This window comes from Sceloporus occidentalis, unplaced genomic scaffold, assembly GCF_023333645.1.
Source record: "Sceloporus occidentalis isolate IW3139 unplaced genomic scaffold, rSceOcc1.0.p SCAF_3, whole genome shotgun sequence".
Lineage (NCBI taxonomy): Eukaryota > Metazoa > Chordata > Lepidosauria > Squamata > Phrynosomatidae > Sceloporus > Sceloporus occidentalis.
Window position 1 is genome coordinate 83,892,192 of NW_028316983.1, and position 12,396 is coordinate 83,904,587.

Here is a 12,396-nt window from a genome sequence, read left to right on the forward strand (position 1 = left end):
CTGATTCCTCAACATCTTCATTTGAGAAAAAATAAGTGAGGCTGCCTTCTATGATTTATATGCAACAACAGAGAACATGACAAAAGTAAAAATATAGTAGGTGAGAAAAGGTGAGAAAAGGCAGTGACACTGCATGGAGGGCTGTTGCCTGGCTTCTGGTGTGAGGTATCCACAGATAATCCAGTATGACTTGGATACTTGGAACCTGTGCTGTGGCACAGGTGGTTGTCCAAGCCATCCTTATCCATGCTTCCTTGGCTCTGTGTACCACTGCCCTTGGAAGACAGGCATTCAAGAAACAGGCAACATAGCCTTCTATTCTTGCATCTGATATGCAAGTAAGCAGAAAGAGAAGGTGATTGAATATACATCATTACAAGTTGCATAGGGTTCTGATTGGATCTCGGTCCCTATCTCCACCATCAGTAAAATTAACTTGGAATCTTTGAATTCTTTGGCCCATTCTTCAAATAAAATATGGTGCAGTTTTTGCAGGGCATTGGCCAGAATCCTACATGGAATTATGTCATTGTAAATGGATTTATGTATGCAGGGATTATAACTGGTCAGTTTTATAACATCCACATCCAGTAGAGGGCTGCTATTACACTAGTATATAGCAAAGCTGGCAAAGTGGCCAATGCATATTGCATATTGATATACATTGCCCCCTGAGACGCATTGGTATCAATATGCATTAGGATCTCTTACCAGTTAGATCTGGATATTTGCAATTCTCAAGCAGGATTCTTAGTCTCTCTGCTAAGTACACATAGAAGTTTATCACACGGTCCCTAAAACAGACCCATTGCGTTCCAAAACGGGGGCACGTGTGGGCACGCACGGAACGGGATGGGGCTAACAATAGAGTTGATCGCACACTGGAACGCCGCCACTGCAACGGGCCCATTTTAGGGCCTGTGCAATAAACTTCATAATGTTCCATTAAGTAAAAGGTGATACAAGTTTCCAGCAACTATTTTTAAAAACCAAATCTATTTTGTGAAACTGTTTTCCTTCTCTAGTTCAGAGTTAGAAATGGGCTGCACTTAGCAAAGCTAAAGAAGAGCCCATACAGCCAGGCCAAAACAAAGCTGTTTCAGGTCACCTTGGAGGTAAGCTGTTTAAAGGATGCATGCATCCTAAAAGGCCAGAAGCCACGCCAAAGCCATGCTCCAGTCCTAAGGACTAGAGCGCAGCTTTGGCACAGCTTCTGGCCTCTTAAGATGCATGTGTCATTTAAACAGCATACCTCCAAAGTGACCCAAAGCAGCTTTATTTTGGCCTGTCTGTGTGGGCCCTAAGTTTGTTTTAATCAAAGTTCTCCCAACACCTTCCCCAAATATTTTGAATATTTCAAATAAACTGTAGTAAGAGTGATTCATCCTGCAAATCTCTATGTTCTCCTTAGATATGCGATCACTGGCAAAGAAAGCTACTACTTTTAATGACAGTGACCATAACATTTGAAATTCAAATATGCCAAATTCAAAAAGCACTTCTAAAAAGACTGTGCCCACCCCACCCCCCAGACATCCTTTTGCCTCATTTCCCAAATAAGGCTGAAACAAAATGTCTATTTTGAAATGGGTGAAACTACTAAGAAATGGTTCTTCCCCAAACAGCCCTATTCTGTTGCATACATAAAGTCATACATGTTCAAATGAATATGCATGGGTTAGGGCCGAGTTTGCCATTTTGATATGCCATGCATCTAAGAATTGTATGGTCTATTGACTGCAAATAAAGACAATTAATTTAAAGGTCTAACAAGGGAAATGAAAGCTGACTATTAAGGAAAAAGTCTAGAGCATCTCTGATAGAACCTATATCTAGTTATCTGATTATGACCATCATTCTGCCCCTAGGTAAGTTACTTTTTAAAAGATTTAAATAAGGATTCCAGCTACATGAGGAATGTAAATCCTCCTTATCCTTCTTTTGCAAGGAAGGGAGAAAAATGTAATTCCCAGGTGAGATGGCAAAAGCCTCCCCCCCCCCCCCCCCCCATATTTTCACTGACATATTCATCTTTGCAAGTTGCAGATTTGCAAACTGCAAATTGGATGAACAATTCTTACATGAATTATGATTACTGCTGTTTTGTTGTGTGGATTTTGCCTTGCTTCTCTTTGATCAATAACCCTGTTCTTCTGTTATTGCTGGGTGCAACTGCTTTGCTTAGCAATGAGGAAAAGATTCTACTTTTGTGCAAACATTTTGAAGAAATTGATGGGTGGCAGTGCACATAATTTTTCTCATTTTGATTTTGCACAAGAGACAAAAACCTGCACTGCCATTGTTAGTCTTTGGACATAGTGCTGCAACATTTTGAGACAGTCCTTCACATTGAATTTAAGTAATTTGGGAATTTTTTTTAAAATAATTCCAATTTCACACCTCTTTCATATGCCACAGGCATTTAGGAAATGTCTGCATATGTCTTGTGTACTGATTAAAAGCCCATACACCAGATGAATATTACTACAAAATGAATCATTCCTGGATGGAAGGAAGCCCCTAACAATTCAGTTTGCTGATATAAATTGAATAATGAACAATTAACTGTTCCTATGCATATTTAATATGGCTTCATTCTTGGGTAACAACCTTATCATTAGCTTGTTCAGAGCACATGAAAGCACTACTTAACAATTCAGTAAATTGAATTCCAGTTTACTTGAATCTTAGGTGCACAAATACAGGTATAATATATATACACACAATGACCAGTGAAGAGAACAGAGCATCTCTTTTCCAGCCCACCTCTATCACCCTGATTTGAAACAGCAAGTGAAACAGTATTGATTTGAAACAGTAAGCTGTTATTCTGAATCGCCTCTATTTCAGTACCTTCATGCATTACATCTTAGTCTCTGTTTTAGGATAAGAATCCATAAAAGGTGTCTCAAAATAGGTCATTGTGGGAGAGAATTTAGTCTCTAACTAGCTGCTAGAAATTCATTCTGTATTCAAAGAAGAAATGAGGGCTTTCAACTTTCTACACTTTATCGTCTCAAAAGAAGGGTGGTTTTTTTATAAAAAGGATTTCCTGATGTATATGCCAAATTTTCAATCTTTTTTGATTGTATTCTCAAGTTTGAGGCAGCCATGTTGTAAATTCTGGAAATGTATCAGATAAATTTGTCTCTAGCATTTAAATGAACAAAGAACTAACAAAAGAGATGCTATATTGGCTGTTGTTAATGCTCAGAACAGAGAAGCAGAGACATTTAATTTATACGGTGTCTTCACATGGTTTTCGGTTGTGCTGTGTTACCTAAACACTTGCAGACTATAACAGCCTAATGATACAGTGGAAAATACTTAGGTTTGTCTATTGACAATCTAAAATAAGTGCTCACATTTTCTGTGCCACCTGCTGTAAAGGCAGTGTTTGAAGATCTAATGCCAATTGTCAAATCGGCATCATGTTCGTAGTGCTGAAAAGCTGCTTTTCAGAATTCACCGTGTTGACATTTGCTCCTTGCAGCAGATAGAAACAATCCAAGCTATTCCCATTAGACTAAAAAGCAGAAATATCATATAGTATCACAGCCATACGGCTAGCCAAGTTTAAACAACCTACATAAAAGTCCGTAGTCTGACAAGGTTTGACATTCTTGTGTGTACAGTTCATCATTGTTATAGACCACACAGGTAATGCAGTGGAAGTCAGGACTTGAGCATGCCATAAATAACATATCTGGGGAAATAAGTACACAAAATACCTTCCAAGTCTCAATTTTCTTTTCTCCCCCCCCCCCCCCCCCATCCCTACAATTGCATGCAGAACTTATGAATGCAAATACCTGAACATAAACATGGCCCTTTGGGGTGCTTAATTAGTTAGGTGCACAATATAATACCCATTCTTGGCACATAGGCATTCAACGTTTGTTCCATTTAATTAAGAATATAATCACTCTAGACATGTTTGCAAAAGGTTGTCCTACATATGTAGTGGCAGACTGCTGTCACAGTATTCTTTGGAGTGCAGATAAAGAAACTCCTTCCGTGTGATAACCTTTAAGAGTGGGGGAAATTCTGTCAGCTTCCCTTTTCTCATATTCTTATTTTTAAAAGCTCTAATTCTTTTTTATCCTGATGATGAGGAAAGATGCAGCTTGTCATAAATTCCTCAAAAAGGAAGTAAAACAAAACTCTTTTACTAGCACTGGTCAAATTCAATAGGTATTCCTCTTCCCAAACCTAAATACTTTAAAGGGAAGCTAAGCAGAGTCAGCCCAAGTTAGTATTTGGATGGGAGATCACCAAGGAATACCAGGTGCTGTGGCTATATGTTGGAAGAATAAACTGGCAAAATCACCTCTGAGCATTCATTACTTAAGGAAACTCTATCAAATCATGATGTTGCCATAGGTTGCCAGGCAGCTCAAACACACGGGCTGCACTGATAGCTCTTTTCACCAAACCCGAAGGCACATATGTCTCCAGAACAAGGAAGGACAACCTATTCCATTGTTTATGCCATTATTTATATGTGATAGCTTCTGCTTGCTTTAGTATAGAATCTGTAGTAGAGAATTACCTACAAATAAAGGTAATTTAGGGGCTTAACAGACCGCCCTGAAAGGGCAGGCTAGAGACGCCCTTTTTTACTCCTGATGGAGGCTGCACCAACCAACCATCATAGACTTCGTCAGGTCTAAAGAGAACCCACTGAAAGCAGGTTCTTTTTAGACTGTGCGGCAGGCACCATGAGTGTGTCAATGGTGCGCTCGCGTGCAGTGATGATGTATACGTGGCGCCATGATGTTTAAATGCTGTGCCATGCTTGCAATCCCGAGCCCTAAAATCGGCCCCAGACTGCCGCTTTCCAGCAGTCTGTACCAGGCCTCAGACAGGCCTAAATATCCTAAAAGCACCAGATCCCATGTGATCTTGGAGATTATTCAGGGTTAGCTCTGTTTAGTACTTGGATGGGAGACTACCAATGAATAACAGGTGATGTAGGCTGTATTTAAGAGGAAAGAATTGGCAAAACCACCTCTGAGTGGAGAAAACCTAAGAAAACTCTATGAAATGTTTGGGGTTACCATAAATTGATGGAATAGCCTGTTTTATAATGGATTACACTACCTCTGAAAATGCAGTCACACTTTGAGGATACTCCTAGATTCAGCTCTGAGTCTAGGTGTCTAGCTTTTAGCAGTGACCAGGAATACATTTGCGCAGTTAAAGCTAAGGCATCAACTGTACCCATTCCTGGAGAAGTCAGATCTGGCCACAATGGTACACACCTCAGTATCATACCATTTGGATTACTGCAATGCATTCTACATGAGGCTGCCTTTGAAAAGTGCTGTGTATGCCATCAGGCTTTTGGAGACTGTGTGGGGTGGTCTTTTAGTTACTAACTGCATATTTCAAGAAGAAAATTAGTGAAGAATTACATCCCTAATTCAAACCCAGGCCATTCAGAGTTAACTCAGTGCCTAGATGTATGAAATTCTCAGTTTCAATCTCTCTCTCTCTCTCTCTTTTTTTAAAAATAAAATTCTTTACATCCAAAAAATGAATATGTTGGCAATCAATGTAACTTAGCACATGGATGTACATTCAAAACCAAGGCCTTCCCACCTGTAGTCTAAAGTGGTAGACTCCCAAGTTTTCTCATTAATTCTACCAAGATATTGTCATGTTCCTGTCTGGAGTCAGCTATTCAGCCATGCCCTCCTCCAGAAGATTCCATTCTACTCCATCCTCCATTTTTTCATGTTTCTTTTCCAACTTGCAATTAATACTCTGTATCTACTAATCATGCTCTATCATGAATGAGCTGTTCTGGCCTTGCTTTTTTGTTTGTTTTGTTTTTACAGCTCCATTGAGTTTCTTGTTAAAGATGCTAATCTTGGATCCCCCTGAGCATGCCTATACCTCCCATTTTGTTTCCCAGTAGACCTGTTTGGCTACAGGCCTGTTGGCACTTTCCACCTCTTTTCACAAATTAGAAGGAATGATGTGTGGAAGAGCTTAAAAGGAAGAGATCCAAAATCTGTAAACCTAGCCTTAAGGAAAAAGGTTGTGGGCTACGGCCTGACAATCACATCACTGAATATTAAAACAAATGGGACTGGATTGATGGCCTGAAATGCTTGAATTGGCATGAATTTGTGAGCCTGTGGTCAGACTTACATGACCAAAAATGTCTTACCTCCCTTTACACATATCTTGAATGATTATACCCATGGCTGAATAGTTATTGAATATTCGTTTATACTACTTAGCCTTAAAGTCAATATAAATCCATACCAAAAAGTGCTGAGTGTATAATATGGATGACACTGCCACTGATGCAAATTACAAAATGATATTAGGGGACAAATAAATCTTCAGAGAGAGAAAGAGAGGCACAGAGCAGGCCAACAGATATGAAATTAATTAGATGGAAGCGGATATTATAGAGGCACATGATTTTTCCTCTACAGTGCACAATGTGTTATACATTTACTCCTCTAGAATCCAGTCAATAGTATGCATTAAACATGGGGCTTAAGATGGAATATACAGGCAGATTTTTTTTTGCCCAAAACCATCTGTGCCCTTTTTACAAATCAGAATTGCAAAATTATCTGCCTTTTTACAGAAGCAGTAAAGAAGTCACAACAGAATTCTTCCACAAATGCCATAATACCCAATGTAATGTTCAATTTGTAAACATTTTCAGAGGCATTGACAAACACCATCTTTTTCACTGCAGGGCACTGGAAGAGTTAAAGGGTGTGCTGTATGGAGCTAACAGATTGGTTTTGCATTTCTTTTCATTTAATTTTTTTTAATTAATTCTCCTCTATATTTGCTGGAATCAAATCCATTCATGCATTTTCCCTTTCCATGGAAGATCCAGACTCACACATTATATGTTCCAATGTGTTAAACATACAATAAATACTTAAAATATAACATAAGAACAATACTGTGCAACTACAAGGATCACAAATGAAGACAGATAAATGGCATCTGATGTCCATCTCCTAACCAAAATGAAAAAGAAGCAAACAAAAACCACTATGGAACAATCAAGAAGTGAGCTTTACCTTTTCATATTTTCATATTGTTGGTTTTTTCATGTAGGTCAGGAATTGGAATTCTGCAGTGTGCCCTTCAGATCCCTCCTGGACTCTTCTAGCCCCTGATCTAATTGACCTCAAAAGTGAGCAATGTGTGGCAGTGGCAGATGCACTTGGTAGCTCAGTGGGACATTGGTGCAGACAGCACCTTGATGAGGAAATGGACTCTGAGGTAACAAGGGCAGGTTGGGGCAGATGTGGAGCCAGTGATACTCTGGGTTGCCCCCAGAGTATCCTGGCCAGTGCAGACAAAGTCAGAGAAAGATCTAATGGGGTTGGGAAATTGGGAAGGAAACTTTTACTAATCTTCCATTTCACCTATAGGTCCCTGAACAGTTTCTGATGCAACCTCAGAAAGCCACTCCAACCAAGGTCAAGTTAAAAATTTTAGGGCTCTGGAACAATTACCAAAACACCCTCTCTTTTTTCAGGTGCACAGATCTTCCTGTTGGAGTGTTAGTTTTGGCATATCAGGCTTGGAAATGCTGCCAGTTGGAGAGAAGTCCTCCCTGGGGCCAGAAACTTGGAGTTCTGAGAGGCATGACACATATGAGTATTCTTCCCTGCCTGTGACCAGCTAATATGACCAAGGCCAGAGTTTCAGAAGCAGTGACTCCAATGAACCATCTACCTCATCACTCACACAAAAGCTGAAAAATGAGTGTGCGATGATGAGAGGTAAATGCTACATCCTGTCAGAGGGTTGGAGAAAGGGGGAGGTTTAATCCATATCCCAGGAATATTTTTCTCTCAACAGAGAGAGCTGTTGTTACTCAAGGTGAGGTGTACTTTTTGGCAACAAGTCTGAAGAAGTAAGAGAATGCTTCTTCTCTTAAGGCTGTCAAGTCCAATGAAATTGGTTTTCATTCCTCCTCCCCACATTCTGCCTTCAGTGTGAGTGGAACTTCATTGTCCAACACATAAGAGGGGTATCTTTCCATATAAAAGTAGAAGAAGAACCTGCTGAACTTCTTAAAATTTAAATATAATAGTGAAGGAAAACAAATCTCAAAACCTTCTTGTATAACAATTTCATAGGGTTATGCTTCTGGGTTTTGCATGAAATATAAGCACACACACACTGAAACACTGTTCTGAAAATAGTACATGTTTTCACACTGACTGTATTTCTTGGAGGAGGCAGCAACTCCCTAGTGTTACAAACAGGCTGAGGCAAAGGCATGGCTGTCATCTGGTGTCCCATAGCCAGATGCATTGTGACACGATTCCTCCATGCTGTTTGTTGGGGTTATTCAGGCAGGAGAACATTAAACAGTTCTATTATTTATTGAGCAAGTCTGGTTAAAGCCAGCAATATAGCTGGCTAATGGGAAAGATGGCATATGAATAAGCAGGTCAGCCATGAGAGGTGTTGGAAAAAAGCCAGGACTGATTTCTTTTAAAGCCAGATTTATGTGAATAATAAATGCAAAGTTTGCTTTTCTGTTTTCTTCCACTATCCACCATAATTGCTTTAGAAAAAGAAAAGGTTTTGTTCCCCACTGATGTGATCATAACTGAGGGAATATTGACTAAGGGAAAATTAACCCCAAATACAAGTTTTCCCTTACATGCACTGTCAGTATCAATGGTTCTCAACTCTTTGGGCCTCCAGACATTTTGGATTTCAGTTCCTGGAATTGCTGATCTTTGGCCATGCAGATCAGGTCTCCTTGGAAGCAAAGTACCAAAACCTTTTGAAGACCAAAGCTTGAGAATCACTCATATACATACTTTCAGTATTGTATGATACTACACTGGGCCTGTGTTATCCACTGGGGATTGATTCTAGGCCCTTCCATGGATACCAAAATCTGTAGATTCTCAAATCCAATTAAATATAGTGGAATAATAAAATTATGTCCCTTGCATCAAATGGCAAAATCAAGATTTGCTATTTGGAATTCATACATACATACTCATATATATATATTCAAGCTGTGGCTACTTGATTTGTTGATACTTTGAATTTGTTGATACAAAGGACTGACTGTACAATCTATTTCTGAGCAAAAGACAATGAAACCACTGAGATGATGGTTACATATTCTCTACAGGAAAATGTACAATATGCCAAAACTGATCAAAGACATTTTAGCGCCCACTATTTAGCCATTACTAAGTAGTGGTAAAGGTAGCAAAGAAGGTAACCACCACCCCTCAATACATCTTAATTGTGTTACCCACTTGGGTGGTGAATGACAAGTTGCAGTTTGACCCAGAGAAAGAGTGTCTTAGTAGCATGCAGTGGCACTTGTCATTCTAAAGACACTTCAGAGATAAGTCTAAAATACTATTTGTCTGAAAACTATAATAGGTACACTAGTAGGTAAGACATTTTATAGAATGTCTAACAGAAGAAATGTTCAGCATGACCTAGTTGGACATTTCCATGTTTAATTCTTCTAATGTTTTAATACTGTGCAGAGCAGCTTAAATAATTTAGTTCCTCTTGGTTTGCAGGTTACCAGGGATCTGTTATTATGGATTCCATTTTGATCTCTTTTATGATGACAGATGTGACTCCTTTTGTATGTTTCCTCCCAGCCTTCTACTAGCTTGATTTTGTCTTCCATCCTTTGTAACCATTCTTGTTAACATTCCATTGCTCTTTGCCCCTTGCTTAACAAATTAAACATTTCTTCTATTTATAGACCACTCTTATGGCTTACAAGAAGTCACTTTACAGTGCCTTGTACAATAAATGGACAGATATTACGATATTTTAAAATTACAGAAGACCAATTTGCCTGGTTCTTGAAGTGGCTAAGCTCTCCCCCCCCCCCCCCCCACCCATGCATGTATGTGTTTACCATAAATTTTTAAAAGGAAGCATTCTTTCTGGTTGATTCATGTTCTAAGTCAGATAAGCAATTCCCTACTTAATGAATTCAGAGAACATTGCAGTCTCCCAGTCTCTATGACAGAGGTGGATCAAGTATGGCCCAGAGACCACAAGCAGCTCTTGGGACCCCAAAATATGGCCCCTGTAGCCATCCAAAGCCACAGATGAATATTCTAGTTTTGAATTGATTTAGTGTCTGGAAACAAAATCCACCCCAAAATGGCTGCAAATTTAATGGTTTACTTCTGCCACCTCATGAATCTCCCCCTAAAGACCCCTGAAAAAAAGACCACCCCCAAAAAAAAATCTGTCCCCAAATAAGCCCAAATAATGTCCAGAAGTGATGTGAGAGCACGTCTGGTGCACTGAAATGAACAGTGACACCCAACTGGAGGCGGTGAGGGGGGGAGGGGATGGAGACAGGGCAACGGACCCTGATCCCTCTGAAACTACCCACCTCTGCTCAAGGTAATGGTAGCTCTCCTTGCTAAACCATAGTTTATTAATCTGGCTCATCTAATCAAGCTATAGATAAATGTAACTGCAGTTTAGAATACAGATCACACACTAAAATGTGGTCAATCTGAAATGTAAGGGAAAACACGGAACAATCTAAATCCAATTAGAAGTCCCAAAGAATCTAGATTCATTGAATCAATGTGTCCCTGTTAAATGGACACTTATTCACATTCTGCTGATTTGGTAAGGTCTACTTCCATTGGGCTGTTGATACATTTTAGGACCTAATCTCCTTTTGAGGAAAATTAGAAGGGAGTGTATGATCCAAAACTTGCTGTACATTGTTTGTGGGATTTGAATGCAGCCATTCTGTCTGCACAGCTGTGCTTCATAATGTCCCTGATATAAATCAGGCATACTATAAAAGGGGCAGTTTATTGTCTCTGAAGACATTCAGTCTCACACATTAAATGTATTTTCAAGCCAATAGCTCAGACTAAATTGTGTATCTGGTCACACACAACAATGTAAATAGTTATATGGTATATGAAGCCTTAAATGAAATTATAGTAACCACAAGCCTACCTACCTAATGCACTGTCCCTTCATTCTGGACAGATGGAGCCAGGCTCCAAGCCAAACTTGGACCTTGGCCAACCTCAATGAAATAATTTCAATATCAGCCATGGATGTTCTCTTTGGGTTCACTGTTTTGAAAGTGAATAGACCTTACTTATAAAAAGAAAACTGACAAAAACTGTCCATTATCTCCCACCTCTAGTCATATCAGCATTCCTGGTACCTTGGGTTAGCATACTTCCTTTCTGTTCAGCATATTTCAAGACATACTGTTAACAGTGTAAGAATGGCCAAATTTGAGTTATTGGGGAAATATGAACTATATTTGAATAAATCTGCTATGTTTGACTTTTTGCTTCTTTATTCATGGTGTACTCACTCTTACCCCCTACAAAACAGGCTTGCTATCCCAGGGTCCCCCCTGCCCCCATGTAATGCATTCTTATTCCTCCCAACACACATTAAGTTATCAGACAGTTGCAGCCTCCTGTGTCATTCCACAGTATCCTGAGCCAGGAATTGTAGGCTAACATGATGTAGGCTATGAATATAAAACATTGGTAGGAAATTAAGCTATATCTGAGAGACAGTACTAGCATACTAACTACAAGGACAGAAGAATCTTTTCATTTGAAAGAAATGTGCTTGTCTGATAGTCCCTGGAATACCTTGGAAGCTGGTCACCTTCACTCTGCAGTTTGTACTGTCCTCTACCACTGCCTCTAATTGCATATTGTTCTTGTATTTTGGGTTTGTCTCTTGTCATTTCCCATTCTTTGTCTCTCTGCAGCTTTGGGCAAGTGTGCAATGTACAAGAGGAAACTTCAGGATAGGAATGTTTATGGGAAAACAAGAAACATGCAACCAAAATGTCAGGAATATGATGGAGTGTCTGCTCCCAAACTGATTTGTATCAGTATGCCACCTTTCTTTCATCATGAAACTTAGGGCAGTGTACACGGGAAACCCAGGCAGTGTCTCATTCAAGGAATTGTGCAGACCAGTCAAAGACCAATAGTTCCTTTTAGCAAAGTTGCCATATCATGTTCCTTCTGTCATGCTCTTGGCCCAATGTCTTTCATGATACCATAGACTGGACTACCACTTGTTTGGATTATCACTTCCAGAATTTCCCAGCCAACATGACTACTGGTCATGCTAGTTGGAGAACTGTGGTGGTTTAACCCCCAAATTACTCTGCCAAACTCTGGATATCAGTCCAGATATTGCAAAGAACATTGGGGAAAAATTAGAGGCACTTTAAGAAGGCATTGCTTCCCCTGTAAATTAACTACAGAAACAGAGCTGCTGTCTGAATCTGGATTTATCTTATATCATTTGTTTCTGGAATCACTGCGGAAGCGCCACGGAAGGAGCGCCCATAGAAAGGAATCTCATCAGATAACACATTCACGTTAT

At 39.6% G+C, this 12,396-nt stretch overlaps 1 protein-coding gene across 8 annotated transcripts in view; it reads right to left on the bottom strand.

The window, feature by feature from the left end:
• Positions 1-12,396, bottom strand: part of DAB1 (DAB adaptor protein 1) — an 831,182-nt gene that overhangs the window by 584,141 nt on the left and 234,645 nt on the right. The gene's annotated exons all lie outside the window — the stretch shown is intronic.